This window comes from Dasypus novemcinctus, chromosome 14, assembly GCF_030445035.2.
Source record: "Dasypus novemcinctus isolate mDasNov1 chromosome 14, mDasNov1.1.hap2, whole genome shotgun sequence".
NCBI lineage: Eukaryota > Metazoa > Chordata > Mammalia > Cingulata > Dasypodidae > Dasypus > Dasypus novemcinctus.
The window spans coordinates 96,900,132-96,925,754 of record NC_080686.1 but is presented as its reverse complement, the minus strand read 5'-3'; the positions used below and the strand labels follow the sequence as shown (position 1 = coordinate 96,925,754).

At 48.6% G+C, this 25,623-nt stretch overlaps 1 long non-coding RNA gene across 1 annotated transcript in view; it reads right to left on the bottom strand.

Annotated features, from left to right (window-relative positions):
• Positions 1-633: 633 nt before the first annotated feature.
• LOC111766340 (uncharacterized) overlaps positions 634-25,623 on the bottom strand; it is a 40,899-nt gene continuing 15,909 nt past the window's right edge. Inside the window, exons 2-5 of the long non-coding RNA XR_011645703.1 lie at positions 18,327-18,563; positions 17,228-17,489; positions 12,117-12,602; positions 634-855 (exon numbers count right to left, since the gene is read on the bottom strand). This is a non-coding gene — a long non-coding RNA (uncharacterized lncRNA). The remainder of the gene's footprint in view (positions 856-12,116; positions 12,603-17,227; positions 17,490-18,326; positions 18,564-25,623) is intronic.

The window sequence follows — 25,623 nt, the reverse complement described above, 5'->3', positions numbered from 1 at the left end:
TCTCAGAGCCCTGATGCTGTCATCTGAGGAACTCTGGCTTGGTGGAAAGAAGAGTGACGAGAAGACAAAGAGCATTCGCTCCCCATGTGGCTCTCCCTGTGCTTTCTGGATGGCTAAAGACAAATTGCTCTATCTCAATGACTTCATCTGTAGTGGTAGAATTCACCTGTCTATACAACGAGACTGTTTTAAAGATTAAATAAGAATGCCAGTAAAATGGTCTGGTACCCTGTAAGTTCCATTCCATTTTTTCTAATTTTTTGTGGGGATGACACAGCAAATGGTTCTCACTCTCAGTAGTTCCATCTTTAAATGTACTCAGTCTACCTTCCAGGCCATTACTCAGGAATCTAAGATCATATTGACGGGAGAGAAATGAGGACCAAGCCACCTTTCCCACTGGCACTAGTTCACCACCCATTTGGGCATACATTGTTCTACAATGCCATTGCCACGTGAACTCTTACCCAGCCCATATTTTATGATCCTGTCCAAATGTCTAGAAGATACTGAGATATACTTTATAGACTTTCCACTAGACTTTTCAAAGGCAACTGTATTTGTTTTCAATAGCTGCATCACAAATTACCCCACACTCAGATGCTTAAGACAATGAACATTTATTACCTCACATTTTTCTGTGGGTCAGGAATCCTGGAGGGGCTTAGCTGGGTATTTCTGGTTCAGGGTCTCTCTTGAGGTTGCCCTCAAGATGCCAGCTGGGGCTGCAGTCGTCTGAAGGCTGGACCAGGAAGGATGTGCTTCCAAGCTCACTCACCTGGCTCCCAAAAGGCCTCCGTTTCTTGCCATGTGGGCCTCTCCATAGTCTGCCTGAATATCCGCATGACAGAGCAGCTGGTCAAGTGATTCAAGAGAGAGTGAGAGGGTTACCCAAGGTAGAAGGAGCAGTCATTTTAAACCCTAAACCCAGAAGTCACATTTTGTCCTTTCATAGTCTATTTGCTAGAAGCCCAGGCCAGCCCATACTGAAAGGGAAGGAATTAAGCTCCTCCTCTAGGAGAGGAGTATGGAACCACTGTAGCACTTCAAATGCAAATGGTCGAAATTTAACTAATGATCTTCTCACCAAACGCATCCGCTTTCAGTGCTCCCTATTGGCACTATTGGCTATTGGCACCTTTGTCCTCCAATCTTTCATGGGAATCCCAGAGCCCATGAAAAACGTCTCCTTCTCTTCCACCAACTCTGTATGCCCAATCCACTCTCAAGCTCCAAACATGTTTCCTCTTACATGGCTTTGAAAATTTTTCACTTCTTTCCATCTCTATCAGCAGCTTGCTGGTCGAAGCAACCATTATCTTTCACCTCGAATCCTGGTCGAGCCTCTTATTGGTCTACCCATGTTCCTGCTGCCTTCACTACCATTTACTCTCCTTACTGTGGTCAGAGAGGTCTTCTGGAAATGCAAATCAGATCATGTCACCGTAACCACTTCGGGCTTAGTATACTTCAAAGGGATTCTAGATTGAGAACTGAGATGCTTAATTCCATCATTTAGAAGTCCCGGGGTGTCACCAGACCCTCTCTGGCCTCATGCACACTGCACTGCTCATTGCTAGTCTCGCCACACTGGTCTAAGGTTCTCGATGGGTCCACCAGCCATGGGACCTTTACCCATTGTGATCCCTCTGCCTGACACAATCCTCTGTCCCTTCACCTGCTTAATGTCTGCTCATCTTTCAGGTCTGAGCTCAGAATCTCTCACCCTTGGCAAAATTTACATTTTTGGTCCAGATAATTTTCTGCTGTGGGGCTGTCTGTGCATTGTGGGAAGTTTAGCAACATCTCTGGCTTTTTCTTACTCCATACCAATAGTACCTTCCTCCCCAGTTGTGGCAACCAAAAATGTCTGCAGACACTGTGGCAAGACTGCCCCTGTTTGAGAACCACTGCCTTAGAAAGGGCTTCCCTGAGCTTCCCACTGGGTCAAACGCCTTTCCTGTATAACCTCACAGCTCTTCTCCTTCTAAGCCCCTGTCACTGCTGTAAGTATATATATTTTTATTAATATTTCTATAACCACCATCATTCTCCCCATGTCCAACAGTTGTGGGTGCATAGAAAGTGTTCATTAACTATTTGTTAAATAGTTATGTTCTTTTGCTCATCTGCATCCATATGAACCATATGAAAAAGAAAGGGGGCTGAGGTGAGTTTGTTTTGGTTCTTCTAGAGAACCGTTGGTGGCCTCTAGTAACCGGCAGCTTCATTTCTGAGATGAAGTAGGCTGCAGAGCACTGGCGACTCCCAACACTCCCGTAGGACACGGAGTAGTCGTCTGGCCCTAGAAACCACATTTTAAAAATCTGTAAATGGGGCCAATAAAATCTAACTCACAGAGTCACTGTGAGGATTAAACTTGACAATGTGTGTGCTTTCCTTATGACCTTTTGGTTATCAAGTGCAAAAAGTAACAACTTGAGCGAAAACAAAAATGAAAGAGACATTGCCTCACTGGCTTCAGACACAGCTCCACTCTGGGTTCAGACTGTTTCCCAGACTCAGTATCACTCTCCCCATTTTGCTTTTCCCCTCTCAACAGTGCCAAGTGCACCATATGTGAATCCTTTTTTCTCTGATTGGCCCGATTTGGTCACGTGTCCATAACCAAAGCATCATCGGTTGCTAGGAGGAGCTGTTGCTGATTGGCCAGGCTCCTCGACTTCTGTCTCTGAAGCCAGGGGTGTAATCAGCCCCACCCACACAACATGCTCTGAGAGTCGGGGAGAGGTGGTTCCAGGAGAAAAACGAGTGTACTGTTGTCGGAAAGGCAGAACCTAGAAAGCATGAACATGACTGGCACATGGCAGGAGCTCGTGATAATCATTGCATTGGAGGGCTCCTCCCAGCCATCTCTTTGGTTAGAAGTTCAAACTCATGCTGGAGGCAGATGCCAAACGTGTAATAATCCTCACAGTGACTGTGTGTTTGGCACTTCATAGCCAACAAAGCATTTGACATACATCATTTTCTCTTCTTTCCACAATGTGGAGAGATGGTGAAGAAATGACTGTATCAATGAATGGAAGAGCAGACTGTGGCCATTTCTACAAACCCTGTGCAATGCAAAGAGCACAGCCCAAGGAAGGAGAAGCCCCGGTTCTCATCCAGGCCCTGGTACATCAGCCCAGAAATCATAATACCCTCCACCTCCTGGGAAGCCAGCTTCACAAGGGTGGCAGGAAAGAAAATGGTTTTTAGTGCAATGCACGCCACAGAAAAAATAAATTCATGAAAGGCTCAGAGAATGTAGCTGAGAGATGCCAAAGAGCCCCTTCCAAGGAGGGACTGGGGTGGTAAGCACTGGTGAGAATGCAATTCACACACCAGTTACAGAGTACTTCCTGGGGCCAGGCCTCTGCTGGGTCCTGGGGGAAGATAGACAGGAAAAAGGCTGAGAAATGGAATGACAGACACGTGGGCTTCCCAACTCTGCTCCGAAAGGGCATCTTCACACAGTCAACCCAGAGGGATGAAGGGAGTGAGATGGTTTTTAGAAAAGATGAGCCAGGCTGATCTGAACAGGTGGATTTCCATAGGGCCACTGGGAGAGGTTCAGGCAATGCCCCTCCCCTCAATGAAAAAATAGCATCTCCCCTGCTGAGTGCCTCACCATCTGTTTCGTTCTTCTAAAACTGCAAAGGTTGTTCCTTTCAAGGGCACACTCTGAGTCACACGCTACACCAGCATTGCCTCCAATTTTTCCAGCAATGCTGTGAGCTAAGAATGATTACCTCTTCAGCCAAAAGGGGAAACTGAGATCAAAAGAGTGTGCCTGCCTAGGACCATCCCACCAGTAGACAGAATTAAAGTTTGACTCTGGGCCTGTCTGGCTTCAGAGCTCACCCCTTCCCCTTCACCACAGCTTTCTAAGAATCCGGAAGGAAACCTGTCCTCAGTAATCATCAGCCCTTCTCCTCTCCTCCCACCCCTGTCTCACCTTGAATTTTCAAATAAGCTCTGGGTTCAGATCTCAGTTCTGTAGTTTATACCATCTTGGACAAATTTGTTCATCACTCTGGGATTCAACTTTTCTCATCTACTAAATGGAAAGAATAACAGCTGTGGTTATATATCACATATTTGGTCACCAAATAGTCACTGTTTCCTCCTATTGCCTCCGTGGAAGTTTATATCCCCACTCCAGGGCCGGTGGCCTTAGACTTGTGACCTGCTTTGGCCAATGGAATGAGACATTGAAAGACTGCGTTGAAAGAGACATGGCTTGACTTGTGCTCTTGTGCAGCTGCCTTGCACCGTGAGAATATCATGCCCTGTGTAGTGACAGCACTTGCAGTCTGGGTCCTGGAGTGAGAACCAGGTAGAGCAAGTCTGGACTCAATCCACACTGTAGAGCAGAGCTCCATGGCCAACCCCTGGAGAAATGAATGTCTGTTCTTGAAAACCAGTGGTTTTCACATTGTGGTTCCTGGACCAGCAGCTTTGGCATCACTTGGAACCTTTCTTTTTAAGGTATCGGGGCTGAGGATTGAACCCAGGACCTCGTATGTGGGAAGCCAGCACTCAACCACTGAGCCACATCAGCTCCACTGAGTTGCTTTTTTCACTTGTTTGCTTGTTCTTTGTTTTTTTCTTTTGAGGAGGCAATGGGAACCAAGGCTGGGACTTCCCATGTGGGAAACAGGCACTCAGCAGCTTGAGCCACATCCGGTCCCCACTTAGAACTTTTTAGAAATGCAAATTTCAAACCTCCCTCTAACCTACTATATCACAAGCTCCAGGTGGGTCTCAGCCATCTGTGAGGCCTCCAGATGATTCTTGTGCAAGCTCAAGTTTGAGAACCAAAGTTGTGAATCATTGACATGTTGGGATTGCTTGTTTCTGCAGCAAAAGCTGACTGATTCACATGCCCTTTGGAGCTGCTATGAGGAAGCAATAAAATCAGATATAAGAAGTTCCTTGGATGAGGTTCTATCTCCAAATCCTCAACCTGACATAAAAAGTCCTTCATCATCTGGCCCCTATCATCTCTCCAGCCTCATCCGCTGCCTTACAGACACCCATCCTTCCTGCACTCTAGAGCCAGAAACAACCTGAGAGGTCAGTAGATACAACCTCCAGTGCCCTAAAAGAGCCCCAGAGAGGTGGAGGGAGGTGCCTAAGGCCACAGGGTGGACAAAGTCTCTAAGCACCAGCACAGCATCCAGAACACCACTGTAGAAGGACAAATGCAGGTGTAACAGACAACAGCAACCATACTGTGCCATACAACACGGAGACCCTTGATTGTCATCCCTGATATTCATCGCCAGCTCTCCAACCAGCTGCCCCAGAAAGCCTGCTGAGCCAAGGGGCATGTGGCCCCAACAGCCAGTGCTGGATCCCAGACCCCAGGGGTACAACCTTCCCTGTCTCAGCATTTTCCACCATGGCTGCCTTTTGCTCACGTGCCCCTGGGAGAAGACAAGTGACACTGATTCCATCTAGCTGCCAGCTGAGTTCCTAGTGTGACCACATAGCCATTCATTCTCTGTGAGAAAATTGTGGGCACCCCAGTCTAATCGAGGCATGGAATCCAGACTGCAGGCTGCCTCCTCTCCAAGGCCCTCAGCTGTCTGTCTCTAGGAGCCATGGAGTACTTTACCATGAGCTTTACCTGGGGAAATCGGACCACTTAAATGTGTAGGAGTGACTGGACTCACTCTATTCCTGTTCACACCTCTGTGAAGTCAACTGGAAATACTGAATCAATGACATCTCAAGTTGGCATGATTCTATGAGTGGATGCATGCCATTTTGAACACAGAATGCATTACTAAGCAGCAGAATGCTAATAAAAATATGTGCAATAAATCACATTTTAAGAGCATCATGGGAGACTGAGATTGCTCTTTTAAGAAATCCTATGAGGAATACTTTGATAGAGCAAGAAGAAGGGGAAAAAAAGCCCTTAACATGGAATAAAAATCACTCATTTGAGTCTTATAAATCCAGACTTCGGTATATGGGACTTTTTTGAGCATATTGCTTTTTATGTCTGTACCATATGCCTGAACTCTCTTAGATAAATCATTGGGATAACTATGTCCAAAAAGGAATAGTTCTACCAATTCTTCCCCACTTCACTCCCCACTCATTCCCTCCTCCCCCAAATAAAAAGCCTACATCCACTTCTTTTTTTTTTTAATTATTTTTTTTTTAAATTACATTAAAAAAATATATGAGGTCCCATTCAACTCCACCGCCCCCGCCCCCCACTCCCCCGACAGCAACACTCTCTCCCATCATCATGACACATCCATTGCACCTGGTAAGTTCATCTCTGAGCATCACTGCACCCCATAGTCAATGGTCCACATCATAGCCCACACTCTCCCACGTTCCATCCAGTGGGCCCTGAGGGGATCTACAGTGTCCCGTAATTGTCCATGAAGCACTATCCAGGACAACTCCACGTCCCGAAAACGCCTCCACATCTCATCTCTTCCTCCCGTTCCCCATACCCAGCAGCCCCCATGGCTACTGTTCCCACACCCATTCCACTTCTAAACTATCTAAATAACTGAGACAGTGTGATTTAGAGAAAGGAGAGCAGGTAGGCTATTAGGAGATCTGAGTCCAAGCCCGTTGATTTTAAGCAACTCCTCCTGTCACTTTTCTGATTCTCTGCCTCTTCATCTGTAAAGTAGAAATAATATTTGCCCAATCTAATTTAGAAGACAACTCTGAGAATCAAATTAGATGATAATAGTATGGAAAGGAAGGAAATAGCTAAGCAAATGACAGCACTTGGGCTGTGGAGTAGACCGCCTTCTCTTCCTGCTCACCTTCATAAACTATCAGCTGCCAAGTCCTACCGATTCTGCCCTGTTAACTTCTCCACAGGCGTCCCCTCGTCCCCTAACTCAGGTTTCATCCCCTCTCACCTATAACAGGCTCCTCTCTGGTCTCCCTGCATCAACTTGTACTCTTCTCCAATCCATTCTTCACACTGCAGCTAGGGCGATCTTTCTAAAATGCAGCTCTAATGGCCCCTTTCTGCCCATCTCTCCATTTTTCTGGGCCACTCCTTATACCACAGTCATACTAAACTGGCCTTCTCCAGATACAAGAGGCTATTTCTCACCTCCAGGCCTTTTCTTTTCTTTTTTTTTTTTAATAATGGCATTTTTTGTCTTTTTTAAAAATATTAATTCAAAAAATATGAGGTCCTCATATACCCCTCACCCCCCTCACCCCACTCCTCCCCCCATAACAACAATCTCCTCCATCATCATGAGACATTCATTGCACTTGGTGAATACATCTCTGAGCACCGCTGCACCTCATGGTCAATGATCCACATCATAGCCCACAGTGGGCCATGGGAGGACCTACAATGTCTGGTAACTGTCCCTGCAGCACTACCCAGGACAACTCCAAGTCCCGAAAACGCCCCCACATCTCATCTCTTCCTTCCATTCCCTACCCCCAGAGAGCTAGAGACTGGATGATAGGCTTAAAGGAAATTGGGGGGTAGAGGAAGGATGTAAGCTGACACCTACATGGGTGAAATCTATGATAAGCTGGAGGTAAGTATTTGTCCAGGCCTTTTCTTGTGCTGTTCAGTCTGCCCAGAGTAATGACTCTTTGTATTGGTCAGGGCGAGTTAAGTTATGCTGCAGAAACAAACACCCCCTGAATCATTCTACAGGTTCAAAATTATCACAGAGCTAATAGAGGAAGAGAGGGGGTCAGCTCATAGTAGACACTTCATGATCCAAGATGAAAGAGGTTTCACCTCAGCAGGTGCTTCCATGACCACCACAGCAGTAAGAAGAAATCACAGCCAATCATGCATGTTTCTCAAAGTTTCCATCCAGCTCACATTTCATTGGCAAAAACAAGTCACATGGCTACTCTGTCATGTCAGGGGCCATGGGAATACAATCCCACCCTGGGCCCAGAAAGCAGATAGCCAGCCATATGCAGGTGAGCACAACCCTTATTTATCTCTTTCTGCCTGGTAAACAAGCACATATTTTTAGACTTATCTTAAATGTCTCCTCCTCCAGGAAACCTTCCTTATACATACCTCCATCATCAGCCACATTCTTCTTGCTCTGATTGTCTCCTATTCTATCTCCTTTCCAACACAATCTACTCTTCTAGGTCCAGCACACATCTCATTAATACCTATAGGTCTTGGATCTAGGACAGTGCCTAGAGAGAGGTAGGAGACAGGTAGCCCTAGATCAGAGGAATAAATGTTTTGGTATGTGGTTTCCCAGATGATTTGCCAGTACTTGCACACAAAAGTTTCCTGGATGGTGGTAGGTTGGAAGGAGAGAGATAAGAGCTTCTCAATGGGATCTGGGGCCAACAGAGCTGCCCCTCAGATGCCTAACCATTCCAGAGACAAGTTATTTGTTTCCACATTTCCTTGCAGTTGTCATGCAGACACCAGGCAGCCAACTGTGCTCCCCTTTTCCCCAGGAACAATGGAGCCTCTCATCTCCTGTTGGAAAACAGTCATTCCCCAGCTGTCAATTTCCATCTTTTGTGGTTGTTCGAAATCTTTTCTATACCTTCTCTCACACTGGTTCTTCTCTTCCTAGTAAAGACTACCTTTTCAGTGAGATTGGTTTTTTAAAAAATGGCATTTCCCAGTCTCCCTTGCTGCTTAGGTACAGTCATTTGATTTAAGATGTTCCAATCAGATGAACCCATCCAAGACTTTGATTTAGAAATGAGTTATGAGCAGAAAAAGGCAGGTGTGGGAAACTCTCTTTTCTACTAAGAGCAGAAGCACTGGAAGCAGCCACTCCCTGGCTTGGTGACTTGATGACAGGAGGGCCAACTCTGCCTGTGGTTCCGAAAGCTCTTTCTCTAAGACAAACTCAAAGAAATGCCATCATATTCCAGAAGCCCAGGGGCACCATTCAAATAGGGTAATGGGAACAATGCCTGGGGTCATAAGAACTTCAATCTTTCCTGCAATCTATTTTTCTACTTCACTTTTTTCAAAACATCTCCTCCAGGGCCAATTTCCTGCTTCTGCATCCCCTCTCAGCTATGAACTACGAGGTCTGCCACTGTCTACTGACACAGGCTTTGGGAAGAAAGACAGGAAAAGAGAAAAATTTCAACTATCTTCCAATGCTTTGTGGTGAGTCTTTCAGCCATCAAGAGTGCAATATTTTGAAGATGCTTTGAGCTCAGACAAAGGATGTGCCTCTGTATAGAACGTTCATTACCTACCACTCCCACGTGAGCTTAGTATTGGATCTTCAGAGATCAGCCTGACTATGGAATCCATTCTAAGGCAGCAGGTGGCATTGGCTGCAGTGGTATCAATCACATCAGCTTTCCTCAGGGAGCACCAGTGAGCTGTGAGTGTTCTCTGCCATCTAGGTGGAGCATCTTGCTCACACCCACCACAGCTCTGAGAAAGCAGTTATGATTGGGCTCTCCAGGTTACCAATGAAGGAAGGAGCACAGATAGGTGAAAGAACTGGCCCAAGGTCAAACTGCTCAAAAGGAGCAGAGCTGAAATCCAACTCCAAACCTCTGGGATGACCACTCCTGCCACACTAAATCCTGGTCTAAAGGGAGGGCTGGGACAAATTTCCAGTGACAGAAAGTGAAACCAGAAGAGGCTCCAGAGTCATCTGTTCCAATTGACTCAAGGTACAAACCATGGCTTCCATTCTCCTGGCGTTAACCATCCTGGGCTTGACACAAGCCTGCCCGCACCTGAGCTGCTACGCTAACCTCTCCACCCTCCTTCCAACTGACACCTGGTCCCTTGGTCATGGGACAACTAGAAGCCACAAAAGGCAGTGTGCAGGGCTAGGATAAAAATGAACATGTAATACATGCTCAATACATGGTAGATGCCATAAACTATGGTTATTGTGTGTAGAAGTTGTTGTTGAGCAGTACAAGTTAATAGGAGTGGCAAACCGAGGGCCACCCATCCACCAACTTCATTCCCCATCGGCGGCACAATAAGAAGCTTGCACCAGATGTCAACCAACTATTCCTGGAGGCAGACTGCTTAGTTCAACTGGCTTTTTTTTTCTTTTCACTGCAAGCCTTTTCCAATGTTTTAGTTTGCTAAAGGCTGCCAATGCAATATACCAGAAATGGGTTGGCTTTTATAATGGGAATTTATTAGGGTAGAAGCTTACAGTTCCAAGGCTGTGAAAATGTCCAAATCAAGTCATCATCAAAAGATGCTAAAACACCAAGTTGCAGCTGTGGGCAATCAGGCATATGGCCATGTCATCAAAAGATGCTTTCTCTTGGCACTCAGCTATGGGCGATCAAACACATGGCAGGGCATAATGGCAGTCCACACGTCTCTTCTCCTCACAGCCTGTGGCTAGTTCTGCTTCAGGCTGCTCTGTCTCTGGCTTCCCTCTGTCACTGCAGCTTTTGCTCTGTCTCTCTGCAGCTGTAGGTGATCCGGAGTCCTTTCTCACGTGGCAAAATAAAATAGCAGTTCTCTTCCTCTGTATGCCTATAGTTTCAGTCCCCAGTTTATCAAAGGCTCCAGTAGAAAGATAAAGACCCACCCTGGTCCCTCAATTTAATCAAAGGATTTGAATTTGAAGCAATCTAATCAAAAGTGATCTGATCAAAAGGCCCTTTAACTGAATCTAACCAAATGGTCCCACCTGAAATAGGTTTACATGTACAGGTATGGGTGAGCTGAAGAGCATAATTTTCTGGGGTTCATAAAAGACTCAAAGCAGCACGGAAGCGTTCGAAAGCACACACATTCTCTCATTGTGGACTAGCTATTTTGGGGAGCACTGGTTTAGGTTATAAGCTCTGAAATCAAACCAATCCTGGCTCTCCTATTTCCTGTGTGGCCTCGGGCAATGTTTTTAATCTCTCCAGGTCTCCATTTCATCACCTTTACAAAGGGTATATTAAGAGTATCTATGTTATAGGGCCATAGGGTGATTTTTAAAAAACGAGTGCAATGCTTGGCACAGCATCTTAATTAGTGCTCAGTGAACATGATCCCAGCATGGCCCGTACTTAACAATGGGAGCCAATGGGGCAGGGCCCCTGGCAGTCGGCCCAGGGCTGGAGTTCCTGGGTCCGCAACAGACACTGAAAAAGGAATCTGTCTCATCTGGGACTACAGATGGGACTCCCAGGCCCTGCAAGGATCCAGAATCTCGACTGTGGGGGTGAGGGGTGGTGGGGTGGAGAATGCAGGGTCAGGTAGGGGGAGAGGAGCCCCCAACCCCATGTCTAGGCCAACACCCAGTTCTGCCGACCCCCCCTCCCAACAGCTCGACTCCCCGCCCTCCCCCGCCCTCTGTCCCTGGCCTCTCTCGGGTCAGGGTCAGCGTTCTCTTCTCGTAAAATGCTGTCCTGCGCCCCCTTCCAAGCTCCCCTGCAATCTCCCTCCACACAAGTCCCACAGAGGTGTCTCTTCAGCGAATGGCCAATCCTCTTGTTCTTCCTGCCCAAAGCCCACCAGGAGCCCCTGTGCCTCGGCCCACCGCTGGGATTCTTCACCTTGGCTTTTAAGGCATGGCCAGGTCTGGCCACAGACTTCCCTGACTTCTCACCCTCCAGGCTCTAGCCACGCAGTTTTCTCAACCCCTCATACTGCACATGCACTGGTCCTTGGCCAGGACACCCTCCACCTTCCCCTCACCAGCTTCAGCTTATCTTTCAGATGGTGTCTTAGATGCCACCTCTTCCAGGAAGCCATCCCTGATAACTCCACTGGACTCTCCGTGCTCCTACACCTATGCCTCCTTCCATGTTCATGCTGATCAATTCTATTGTTCCTGTCTGAGACAGGATCATAGCTCAATGAACTAATGAGTAGATGTCTAGCTCCAGTGTTTGACCTCATCATACTCTCAGTGTGGGCCCCCACGGACCTCTCCATCTATCCAGTGGTTCTTCACTGGAAGTGGTGTTAGCCCTCGGGGGACATGAGGCTATCTGGGGATAGTTTGGGTTGTCACCACTGGGAAGACACAGCTAACATCCTGCAATGCACAGAGCAACCACCCAAACGGAGTATATATTGTCCCTATGTCAATAGCACCAGGGTTTCAAAAAGGGTCCCTGCTGCTTTGGTGTCTATGGACACAAGCTGCCCATCTTGGGGCACTTACACTCAGAAGCTGTTTGGGCTTCCTTGGCAGACTGAACGACCTTGGAGGCGGTTCTTCTCCCGGCAGGACTGTCCCAACGTTACCGAATGTTCCGCATCACTGGGTCCCGGGAACTCAGTGCCAGGGCGTCTCTAGCCACGGTGAGAATCACACTTCTCTAAATGGCCTGCGGATTTCAGGGCAAGTGTGAGAAGACTTTGAATATTGAATGACAGACCGAATTATTTTTTTATTTTTATGTTTTTTTTCTTCTCTTCCCTGGCCCAGACACCACAAATGTTCCGCTTGTCAGAGGAGGGAGGAGGAGGGGAGTGGGCAGGCAGACCCCGTGTGTGTCCCCCAGACACTCCCCGTGAGGAGCATGCACCGGGCCGAGTCAGCCCATAGTGTCCCCGTGTCCCTCGAGCAACCTCTGCTTACCACCTCGACGATGGCAATGCATTCCCTGCAAGGCAGCCTGTTCCATCTTTGGATAACTCCATCTCTCTGAAAGGGAAGATTTTTCATGGGATTCAGTTGAGTTCTTTCTCCCTTTTAATGCATGGTTTTAGGGCTGCCCAGGGCCAATCACTTGCTTTGCCTTGTGATTATCTCTAAATAACTGAGGACAGAGGATGTGTCCATGCTGAGACCACATGCCCCCACTCTTTAAACCATTCTTTGTAAGAGAGACAGTGTGCATATCACTGTCAAAATATGGTCTCCAGAACCAACACAATAGTCTGAGTGTGAGACTTAATAAAGAACTGTCACCTCCTTTGTTTGATGTTTTATACCTCTAGTAATACACCTAAAATTTCTTTTCTTTTCTTTCTTTCTTTCTTTCTTTCTTTCTTTCTTTCTTTCTTTCTTTCTTTCTTTCTTTCTTTCTTTCTTTCTTTCCTTCTTTCTTTCTTTCTTTCTTTTTTTTCTTTTCTTTCTTCCTTCCTTCCTTCTTTCCTTCCTTTCTTCCTTCCTTTCTTTCATCTCTTCCACTCTTTTTGTAGAATAAATATTAGTAGCAGCTTCAAAGTAGACAAGTGGAGGAAGGTAGGAAAGAGATGCCACAAGATATGAAGGTAAATATTAACAGAAGCTAGTAGTTTGTGGCCCACAGTATGGAAAGATGAAAAGGGCAACGTCTTTAGCTACAGCACTTGTGGCAAGTTACCAAATCTTTGAACATCAGATTTCTTTATTTATAAAGTGAGAATCTTAACAACTATCTTGCAAGGTTGTTGCAAATAATAGGATAATGACAACAATATTTATTGAGCATTTTTCTATGCCACAGGTATTTTGCTTAATATTTTGTTCGACCTGTCCCAGTCAATCCTCACTAATGTCCTGGGATGCAGTCCTCTCTTGTCTTCCCCATGTCACCGATGAGGAAACTGAGGCAGTAAATGACTTTTCTGAGTGGATAGTGAGGACTCGAGGCCAGGCTTGGACACCTGCTGCCTGGCTCGCTGCCGCCGTCAAGGCAGTTCCGTGCAGCCATAGCCATAATGTCCCCTGCAGCTCACGGACCACCCCTCTGGCTCTCTCCTGGCACTGCTGGGACACACACAGTAGGGCTCGTGGATGGCTGAGAGCTCTGCAGAATAAGGATGCATGGAAAGCTGGCAGGATGCCACCGGGCAGAGTGGAGGCGCTGGCATCTCCTCCTGCCTCTCAGGCTCAGGGACAGGAGTGTGGGCTCCTGGCCCTCTCATTTCACTTCTGTTTTACCCTTTGGCTCCAGTTCCTCTACAGCATTTGGCTTCCTTCACCAGACAGATAACACCGGGGCCTCCAGTTCCTGGACCTCCCAAGGTCTGTGAGCATCGACTGGACTTAGGAGAATGGCTCATTCCAAGCCAGAGGAATCCAGCAAGGACAGGCAGGCAGTGGGGTAGAGCAGGAGGCTGGCAGGTCAAAGCAGAACACAAGGCCAAGTCTAGCCAGCACGAGGTCTTTGGGCTGCCTCTGGAAAGTTCTCCAAAGGCCCTGACTTGCTCCTGCTTCCCCTTCCTAGCACCTCACAGGGGGAGGAATCTGCCTTGGCCAATTAGGTGTGGGAACCCTGTAACCCGAGCAGCCCTCTGCAAGAGACAGTTATCACCTCGATCATCACTATAGCGGCCTTGACGAATGCGCCTTGCTGTTAAAAATGATCTCCTCTCATGCTCAAGGCAGTGCCAGAATTTCCACTATTAAGGAGAAGAGAATGGAGTTGGATTTGCCGAGGGCTTGCTGTGGACCACACACCAAACTCAGTCCTCTAAAGCATCCTCTATTTAACCCTCTCCAACAAGCTGTAAAGTGCGTGCTCTCCTCTGAGCTTATACACCAACAGACCAAATGCCAAGTTCACAGAGGAGTTGACATCGATCATCTCATCCAAGCCCTCGGGACCTTATAAAGTAGGAAGGATCAGGGATTGTTTTGCCCCTGTCACATCTGAGGACGCTGAGGCTTAGTGAGGTTATGGTGGCAGGCCCATCAGCTACGTGTCACTCACTCCAAGCCAGTGTTCTCAGCTCTGACCCAGCGGGCTTCAGACAGGGGGGCACACACCCGACACAGGTACCACCGGCGGCATCCACAAAGGGCACAGGAAGGTATCGGTTTCTTCATCAAAATCATATACTCCTCTTCTTTAAAGCTCAACATCCTGTCTTCAAAATATTTCAGAATGAGCAACAAGCTCTGGGTAGGTGGACACAGGTTTCAAGAACCCTCTGATCTGCTTCTCAGTCAAAAGCAATTATGTCGACCTGGTCTGGGTGGCTTTGACATAATTCACATGGTTAATGGAGAGGTAAACCCTTCACAGCCGCAGACAATAGGGGAAGCCAGCAGAGCTTCCATGTACCATGGCTGCCTGCTTTAGGGCGCCCCAGAGCAGCTCAAGGTTACGGGGCCCCAACAAGAGCAGCTCTGCTCCCTGAAGAACTGGCTCAGCCTTGACTGTCTCCTGGACTATGGGAAGCAGCTTTCTAGAGGACAGGCCTAAGTTCCTCACTACACGGATTTTCCTAAATATGATCCATTAAACGGATCGTCTTACATTTGTCCGTTCATTTTGTGAAGATGCAGTAAGCAGCTCCAGGTTCTGGGGCTCTAACGTGGAATCCGCCCTCATCTTGAGGCTCCCACAGCCTTGAGCTCCACCAGCCACTGCTCTGCCCTCGTTCCAAGGTCATACAATGATGTGAAGACAGTCCTTCTGCAGTGGTTAAGTTCCCATGTCAACTGGGCTGAGTTGTGGTGTCCAGCTGTTGGGTGAAGAAAGCACTAGCCTAATTGTTACTGTGAGGGTATTTTGTGGATTCAAATCATCAGGCAGTTGGGTACATCTAAGGCTGATTGCATCTACAATTAACAAAGGAGACTGCCTTCAGCAGTAAGAAAAGTCTCATCCAACCAGCAGAAGGTCTTCAAGGGAGAACTGCTGAAAAGGATCTCGGCATTCGGAAAGAATTCCCATCTCTACTTCAGCCAGCCAGTTTCTCCTGGGAATTCATTGAAACCTTCTTCGGTGTTCTTCGCTTGTGGCCTGTCCCGTGGAATTTGGACTCGTCCATCCCCACTGCCATGTGAGCCAATGCCGATAATAAATCTCTTAATGGATGCACACACATATATCCTGCTGGTTCTGTTTCTCTGGAGAAACCTAACTCATGTAAACCATCCCACAGAGGTGCACGATTTCTCTCTTACAGCCCAGCCCTCTCACCTTCTGTCTCAGGACCTCTGGAAGAGACTTAAGAGCCCATTTTCCCGCCCTTACTACTGGTACGTACTTGGTGGAAAAATATGCCCAGCCTGAGAAGGTCAAAGATAAAAGCCAGCTCAGAGGCCGTTTATCCAGAGCATTCAGACTCAGTCTGTGCCACGGCCACCCTCGGCTGGCCGCGAACACCTCTGAGCCTCTTTGCCAAGTAACATTTTAAGCGCATAAAACAAAATGCGCAGGATTACAGAGGACACCGATCAGGTTGAAACACAGTTATCACGATAGCTAAAACACCCAATAGGTAAAATCGCCACCTCTGTGCTCCTTCATTATCCCCCCCTAACCCGATCCCGAGAGGGCCTGATGAGGCCCGGGCGCCGAGGGACGGGCCGCGCCTTCACTCCTATCACAGCCCAGCGAGGTCACCTGCAGTTTCCATGGAGACCAGCCCCAGGCCCTGGTGTGCCACTGGGCCAGTGCCTGCCTTCACGACGGAGCGCAAGCCTAGATGTCAGTTAGAAGTGAGCGATATACTGCACGACTATGAACCACATATATTATGTAACATATTGCGTGAGTCAAAAAAAATGTATGTATGTCCAGTACATTTGAGAAATGTACGTTTTCATTTAAAAAAAAAAAGTGGGTGATGATGAAGATGCAGATTTGCTCCATCTGTCGTGGGGCAAATGTGGTCCCCAAAGAGATCCAGCCCCGTCCCAATCAGAGGAGCCCGGGGACATGACCTGGTCTGGGCAAAGGGTATTTGCAGAGGTTGTGAAGGACCTGGCAGTGGGGTCTTCCTGGGTGATTTGGGTGGACCCTAAGCCCACCAGCAAAAGAAGGCAGAGAGAGGAGGGGAAGGCCTTCTGCAGACAGGCTGCGGGGCCACGGGAGCAGAGGTCGGAAAGACGCGCTAAGGAAGACGCAAGCCAGAGAGCACCCGGAGCCAGGAAGGACGGGGAGCCCAGTCTTCTTGGAGGCTCGGGGGGAGCACAGCCCAGCTGGCACCTCGATTCGAGGCCTCTGACACCCAGAAGGGTTCGTGAGGATTTGTAAAGACAGCCTGAGGAAACACGCCACGCAAGTTCAGAGAGCTTTTGGGACCCTGCACTGGCACCGCCCTGTCTGCGCCCCTTCGTCCCGTATTTGCTGAGAGCCCCCTGGGGTTTGGTGTAGTGTTGGCACTGGGGCTGCGACAGTGAACGAGCCTGCCGCGGTCCCTGCCCTCGGGGAACTTGCGTTCCAAAGCTGCAGGCTCAGAAAAGAAATCACTGCACAGCTCAGACGCATAAGGCCAGGGAGTGGCATGGGCCTTGAGAAAATGACACGGTGATGTGTTAACATAGCCAAGGGAGACGCTTTCGACTGGATGGTCAGGGGAGGCCTCACTGAGAAGCTGGCACTGTACCTGAGATGAAATGACAAGAAGCCACCAGCAAAGGGGCGGGAGAGTGCTCCACAGACGGAAGGTGCCAAGGCCCCGAGGCCGGACGAGGGGGCGGCTTCCTGAAGAGCCGCTAGCCTGCAGGGCTGGAGCAGGGGGGCCCGGGCAGGAGGGGAGGGGTCACAGCGGAGCAGAGAACTGGGGCCTTGGGCTGGGTCCTCTGAGAGACAGAAGCAGGTGGAGACTGGCTGCACGAGGGTTCCTGGGGTGCCCCTGCAATCAGCAGCTGTGGAAGGGGGGAGAAAGGAAGCACAATTTCAGGGGAGTGAAGGTGGGCTGCAGTGCGCCCTCTGGGACTGGGGAGCTGGGATGGCCCTGCAGAGCTGTCCTGCCCTAAGGCCAGGAGTCCAGCTGATGAGCCTGCCTGGACCAGTCAGCAGGGGCCGGCCGCCCCCAGGGAGGGGGGTGTGAATTTGGGGAAGGAGACTTTTTCATTTCTGGAGCACCACAAACTGCTGCCAGCACTGCCAGCAGCTGGGAGACAAGTGTCCTGAAGGATGGTGACACACCGCACACCCACACAGACCTGAAGGCCTCGGCAAAGGGATTGGATTTGACAATTTCGTGTTTGTGGAAGTGAGGCTCAGCGAGGGCAATGCATTTCCTAATGTCACACAGCAGCCTGGAATGAGTGACTTGGTTTAGTGACTTGATTTCTAGGTCGATATTTCTTCCAGTATGCCTTCCTAGTGAAATCTGTATAAACAATATAAAATAGTGCTACACAATCTTCACTCAGAGCATCCTAGTACTGGAGCCAGTTCCAGAAAAGTCCTTGCAGGTAGCCAAGGAACCATTTTGACCTGCTTCTCCTTTACCCTAGTAATGCTGGAGATGTGTAAGTGTGTACATCAATGCGTGTGTGAGTTAACACATGCACATACACAAACACGTGTGTGCATGTGAGTGCACACAGTCATGCACACGTGCAGGCACACTTTAATGCCTGCACTTCTCTGCACTTCTGCATCTCTGGTGAGCTGGAGTCTGCAGCCTTCCCGGTGGGTGGGCACCTCGCCTCCCAGGAGTCTGCAGGGGAGGGGGGCTACTTCACAGAAATCACCTGAAGACTGAGCACCTGCTGCACCAGCTCTTTTCTCTTCTTAGCAGACAGCATCCTCCAGGGCCAGTGGCTCTCAGGTGAGATGCCACCTTCTCTGAAGGGAGACGGCCTTTGCCCCCGCTTCCAGATGGCAGCCCCACCAGCGGGGGCCAGCCAGCGGCTTCAGGGGCTAATAACACTCTCGTCTTCATAAACTCTGAGGGCGGGCACTCAAAGCCAGGCCACGTCTTGCAGAGCCTGGAAGCAAACCAGATGAGATTTAAATTACATCTCAGAATTATTAGCCATGGCCGGGTTAGAGCTCACCGCAGCTTTCAGGCACTTCGTGATTATTCAGACTTACCCTTTAAAAATCATTTTAAGAAAACACACACACTTTCTCAGGGCCCACCTTCGGGCTTGCCCAGGTTTGGGTGAGGGGAGTCGATGGTGGGGCAGCATGCGCAGGCAGCACCCTGCCACCAGGGTGCCGTAGAAGCCAGGGCCCGGACACCCAGGCTCTCCTTCCGCCAGCTGAGCCGCCCTGGGCGAGGCGGATCCCTCAACTCCCTGAACTACATCCGCAGCCCCATCCACAAAAAGGAGCAGACCATCTTGGTTTCACAGTCGACCTGAGGTCAAAATGGCCCCGCATCCCCTGGGCCGCTCCGCTTTCACTAAGAGGCCCCTAAGGGGATGGCATTACGACCAGGTAGGACAGGCTGGCAGGTGCACTAAAGCTTCAGGGGCCTGCACGACCTCCTCGCCTCCCCATTTGGGCAAGCAGTGGAGGACACCCCCGCTGCCCCAGCACCCCCCCCCCACGTCTCCCCCAACCCCCCACCCCACATCTGGTGCCACCACAGGTTCACTAAGGACTCCAGGTCAAGGACACACCTTCCTTCCACCTCAGTTTCTCCATCTCCTTTAACATTCCTGTCCCACCTGCCCCCAAGGCCTGTGGGTGGAATGAAAGTCCAAGCCTGTGGGAGCGCGGGGCTGCGTCTCGCGGCCGCCCTGTCGCCCTCCCAGTGGCCACAGTCCTGCTCAGGGCCACCAGCCTGGCTCAGAGCCCAGGCCCTCGGCATCCGGCCCAGTCACGCCTCCTGGGAATGCCGGGGCCACTGTCGTCCTCGAGGCACTCGCTGGTGGCCCTTGGTCTCAGGAGTGTGAGCAGAGGCCTCTCCCTGGTGTTAGAACCACAAGACCGGGGTAAAGGTGGAGGCTCTGGAGCCAAGCGCCTTGGTTTTCAATGTCAGCTGTGTGATCTAGGAGAAGTTTATTACTCTCTCTGTGTTTTATGGAGGAGGAGGAAGGGGAGGAGGGGGAGAAGGAGAAGAAGTGGAGGAGGAAGAGAGGGGGAGAAGTGGGAGGAGAAAGAGGAGGAGAGGGAGGAAGAAGAAGGAGGAGGAGAAAAAGGAGAAGAAGAAGAAAGTTTACACTTCATAGGATTTTTTGCATGTAGATTAGATGTTCTTGGTCCATTGTATTTCCTCAGTAATTAGTTATTCTCCTTATAATTACCCAAAATCTTCTACAATATGACCCCTAGTGTCATAAAAACATAACTGAACAAATGCTGTTTTATACATAAACTTGCAGCAAGGGAAGCCATCTGCTGTCACTTTTCAGTTCAACGGGCATTGAAAGAGGAGAAAACGTTTTAGAGCGCCAAGGAGGAAATACCAAGAAAGGCTTGGAAGGGGAAGCATCCTGTTGCAGTGGGATTTGGGGATGTGGGGAGACTTGGCAGCTGCCGGGGCAGGTAAGCAGCTTGGGATCGTTTCAGAGGAAGAGGGATGGGTCAGTGGTGGGGCGGGGGCTTCTATGGTGGGTGCCCCCCCAGGCCCAGCAGGGTGCTTTTCTGCACCCTGAGGGAGTGGGGCAATTGGCACGAAACCTTGGGGAAATGTTTTTAAAAGACACCCCTTTTTTACAAGTAATTTTTTATTTTCAAAGAAGCTTTAGATTATATAAATGTTACATAAAATTACAAGGGATTCCCATATGCCCCACTCCCTCCCCCTTCCACACTCTCCCACATCAACATCCCTCATTAGTGTGGCACTTAGTTACAATTGATGAACACATATTGAAGCATTGCCACTAACCATGGACCACATTCGCGTTTACATTACAGTTTACACTCTGTCCTGCACAATTTTGTAATTTATGACAAAATATACAATGGCCTGTATCTATCAGTGCAATGTCGTGCAGGACAACGCCAATGTCCCAAAAATGCCCCTATGCTACACCTATTCTTCCCTCTCCCATCCCTCAGTACCTCTAGTGGCCACTGCCTTTATATCAATGATAAGAGATCTTCCATTGCTAGAATAATAATAAGTGTATAGTAGAATAATAATAAGTCCACTTTAGCCCATTGTTCATTCCCTAATCTTGAGGATTTGGGGATGGTGATACCCACTCTGCTTCTAATTGAGAGGGAGCTTAGATTCGATGGGGCAGATGGCTGGAACGATCTTGCTTGCAGTTTCACTCACTCACTGTTCCTTGGGGTGGGCGTTGTCCACCATCATCTCCTTGTTAGTTGTTAGTGAGTCCAATGAACTAGAGAGTAAGTGTTGCAACTCTGCTGAAATTCAGGACTCAACTGGCACATGTATGGATCAAAGATTTAAGTCTCTGGGACATAAGTTTATCAGTATAGTGCTAATTATAAGTTCAAATGAAAGTGGCAGTAGAGCCATGTGTAGAGAACCTATAAATGAGTCTGACTCTGTTATACTGGGGAGTGCAAATTCCCAAGGAAGGCCCAATGACAGGGTGTCAAATTCCTGAGCCATCTGCCCTGCTTATAGTTTCTGTATGTCTCTAGAACCCTCAGAAGCCCTGCTATTTGAGGCACTGTTTGCTGTGGCAGTCAATGAGATCCTGCTGAAACTTGCATAAGCATAATATCTGGAATGCCCTCCCAACTCACTTTGAAGTCCCTTAGCCATAAAAACTCATTTCTATTTATCATTTCCCCCTTTTGGTCAAGGTCTTTTTCCAAATGCATTGCTAGTTAGTCCTTGGTAATAATCCCTCAGTGCCAGGGAGGCTCATTCCTGGGAGTCATGTCCCATGCTGGAGGGAAATCAGTGCATTTATATGCTGAGTTTGGCTTAGATAGTGGTCACATTTGAGCAACAAGGAGGCTTTCAGGAGGTAACTCTTAGGCAATATATAATACTAGGCTAAGTTTCAACTTCACAAGAAAACATTCATAAGTTCAATCATCAATATCAAGGGCTTGGCATAATGGTCTGTCTTCCTTCACTAGGCACTGCCCTTGCAGCCCTATACACATTTGGGCTTCATGAGGCACCCTGAGCTGTCTTACATCACTTGGCCTTCCAATGTACCACCCTTGCCGCAAGCCTGGATAAATTTCCCTCATTCTTCTCCCATGTAGCCCCTCCCCATTCATTAGTAAGCAGTGCACTTCAAACCTTCACTGATGAAGGCTGCCCCTCTACCTTGGTCTGGGTTAGAGACTGTTCTGTGCTCCCTTGTACTCCATTCTGTTTCTCACTGCCCTAACAGCTCTACAGTCATGGTCTGTTTACTTGTCACCTCTCTCCTTCCACACTGTGAGCTTCTTGAAAGAAAGGGCCATTTCTCATACCTCTACAAATTTCAGTGTCTCACATGGTAGATTTTTGAGAATTGCTGGTGGAATATATGAATGCATGCATGAATGAAAAATGGGCTTTCTGAGTTTGGTCTCATAAGATGAGCAGAATATTACCAAGGAGATAAGGACATCTGAAAATAAACCCCTCAAGGTAGGGCTTTTTTCTCCTTTGTTCACACCCTACCCCAAGGCCTACAACAACAGCTAAATATATTTGGTGCTCAATAAATATTTCCTGCATAAATGGCAGGAAGCAGTCCTTCTCTGCTTTGTTAGATTCTAACTAAATGAAGAAGTATAGGCCAGAGAAGGGATTTAAAGGGTACTGTCTATCACAGCATGTTCTTCCCTCCCTGCATCCCTAGAAATCTCCCAAACACTTCCATGAAGAAGCTTGGAGCCACAATCTTGAGACGATGTCAAAGCTCTATCCTTACCAGGATCTGGGTTCTCATAGTATCAATCATATTTATAATACTCTTGGATTCTGTCTGAAATTCCCAAGGAAAGAGACCTTGGAATGGACTTCAGCTGACATGGCTTCAATTTCATCCTGAGTTGATCAAGTCTACTGCCCAAGGTATGAGTACTCAGAACCACAGGTACTGGGGATGGTGCATGTAGAAAAGGAAAGGTATAAGAGTGGCATAGTGAGAAACAGTGAGAAAACAAGTGACTATCTCTAGATGAAACATGACTAATCATATAAAAGGTGGTAATCCATGTTCTTCATTGATTTGTCTCAAGCCTTCCTCCCATAGAGCTCATGTTTTGAAAGTCCCCTGTTCTTTCATTTGTTAAGATGACCTTTCAGCCTGGTAGCCAGGGAATTCATCTTTCAGGGGATCATACCAAGTTCCCCTCCTACACCTGTCAGGAGCCTCCATAAAGGAATTGTCATCATCTTGATTTTAGCCAAGTAAGATCTGTTTTAGTTTCCAAAAGGCTGCCAAGGAAATATACCAGAAATGAGCTGGCTTTTACAGTGGGGGTTTATTGGCTTACAAGCTTACAGTTCTGAGGCTGAGAAAAGTGTCCAAATCAGGACATCATCAGGTGATGCTCTCTCCCCAAAGACAGCTGCAGGTGATCTGGATTCCTCTGTGCATGGTGGCATCTGCCAGTCTCTGCCTCCATCTCAGGGCTCTATTACGTTGAGCTTCTGGCTGCTCTGTCTGTAGCTTTCTCTCTCAGCTTCTGTGGATTCTTCTCTGTTCCTGTGTCTTTTTTTCTCTTCCTCTTCATCCTGTTTATAAAGGACTCCAGTAAGAGGATTAAGATCCACCCTGGGTCACGCCCTACTGAAGTCATCTAATCATAAGGCAAGATCTCACCTGCAATAGGCTCACATCCATAGGAATAAATTACGTTAAGAACATAATTTTCTGGGATCCACAAAAGCTTCACACTACCACAGATGCATTTCAAACCTTTGCCCTCCAGAACTGAGATAATCAACTTGCATTGTTTTAAGTCACTAAATTTCTGTGTAATTTGTTTCAACAGCAAATGGAAACCAGTTCAATGACAATGATAACAAAACCTACCATGGATTGAGAATTGTTTCTATGAGCTACAGAGGGTGCCAAGCACTCCACCATTGTCTCGCATTTATTCCTCATGATAACCCCACAAGGCAGGTACTCTTACCATCCCACTTCACAGAAGAGGAAATCTAGGTTTAGGGAGTTTAAGGAACCTGTCCAAAGACTCACAACTTGTGCATGGGGAAGCCGGAATTCAAAATCAGTTCTTTCAGACCCCAGATTATTCTGTCTTTCAGAGAATTCTGGCTGGGATGGGCTTCCTGGATGCATCTTCTCCTCCTTGTGGCTGAAAACCAAGAGAGGGTGCTGTTGGTGCTGTGGTATTTCAACCCAACGCAGTCACCAGTCAGAAAATTGGCAGGAGCATGGCTTCCCAGACAAGCCGTGGTGGTGTGAAGGTGCATGTACCCCAGAAAAGCATGCTGTTAAAGCTCATGCGTTCCTGTAGGTGTAAACCCATTTTAAGGAGGACCTTGAGATGAGGCTATTTCACTTAAGGTGTGACCCACCTCATTGAGATGAATCTTAATCCTTTATAAATGGAATGGATGTACAGCCGTTGTTGGTTGTCTTCTTGTTGTCTTAGCCCTCATTTTACTCTGTCAGGTGCACAGCCCTGAGAGATTACCTAATAGCTCGTGTTTCAGGTATGAGTCTACCTCTTTGCAGGTAGGAAATAGGCATCTCAGTTTACAGTCCTCCAAATGGGGTAGTGTTTTCCAAAAAGGAATTACATTTGCTATTAGCCAAAGTAGTGGTCAAAGGAAAGAAAGAAGTAAAGGAAGGAAGGAAGGAAAAAAACAAGGAAAGAAGAAAAAGAGGGAGGGAGGGAAGGAGGGACGGAGGGAGGAAAGAACACACTATGGAAGAGAAAATGAACTACACTTCCTGGCCACTCCAACTTGCCTCCCGGCACTCACAAGTCCCCCAGCCTCTCACGGCAGTGCCTCTGTGGTGCAGACTTGAGAGCAGCATCTCCACCGCCTCTGGTTGCTGAGCCGCCTTTGTTCCCAGAACTCTCCTGCATCTTCCTGTGTACTCAGCATCTGTTTCATGTCTGAGCTGGTTTCCAGCAGCCCCTCTGACACCCACCCTCCCCACCCCCCATCCAACCCCCATCCTCCCACCCCCCCTCCAAACCCCTCACCCCCCCAACCCCACCTCCCCAACCCCACCCCAGCCAGGCCAACCACATTCCTTCTTCCCAAGAATGTGCCTCTTATCGCTGCCCCTTCCTAGCAGTGGAGACACCAGCAGATTTATCAGTAACCAGAGTCTTGTGCAATCCCAAAGACCAGTGGAGGGGAGGGGCCAAAGACAGCTTGGGGCCTGGAAGCTGTTTCTGGAAGCTCAGGGCCTGTCTTCCTGCAGCTCCAAGATCCCTGTAGCAAACGCTTAAGGCCCGGCACAGGCAGATTCCCAGCCCCACCCGCGGCTAACAATTTCCACTCCTGCACTTCCTAAATCCCAGGCCTCGGCCTGCCAGGAGACACGGTATAAAACACCGAGGACTCTTCATCCAAGTGGTGATGTGGCCTCCTGCACGCTGCCCATCCCGCTGCTTCATCACACCCCTCGGCCTCCGCACGGGGAGACCAAATACTGGTCCTCGATGGGCTGTGAGCCTCCAGGCTGTTCCTTCCTCACTCTGCACTTCACCTTACCTGTCCCACTGCTGCGCTCCAGAGCGGGAATCCCCTTGAATTTCCCCAACAAGCAGCCCCTCTGCCTTGCACACTCCCAATGACAGGAGGCTCACTCGCTCACAGGCCACCTGCTCCATGATCCGACATCTCTAAAGCCACAGCATAGTAAGGGGGACCTGAGCAGAGCAGAGCGCAGTGCACCCCTAGTCCCGGGATGGCCACCCACTAGCCACTCACCATCTGCGCCTGGCGAGGCTCTGAGCCTGGGCCATGCGGTCGTGTGGCCAGTGAGGCCTCAGCTGTTGGGCACACGGCCTGTTTCTAAGCCGGGCCTCGCCCACCTAGTGTCAAGGACTGGACTTTTCCAGCCCGCATCTGAGGTTTCCTATAGACCGTTGTGAAATCCCAGGGCGCTGCTGTTCACAGGGGTTGTTTCTGCTGCATTCCAGTGGGCTCTTGGTGACGTGGGTTAAGGCGGCTGA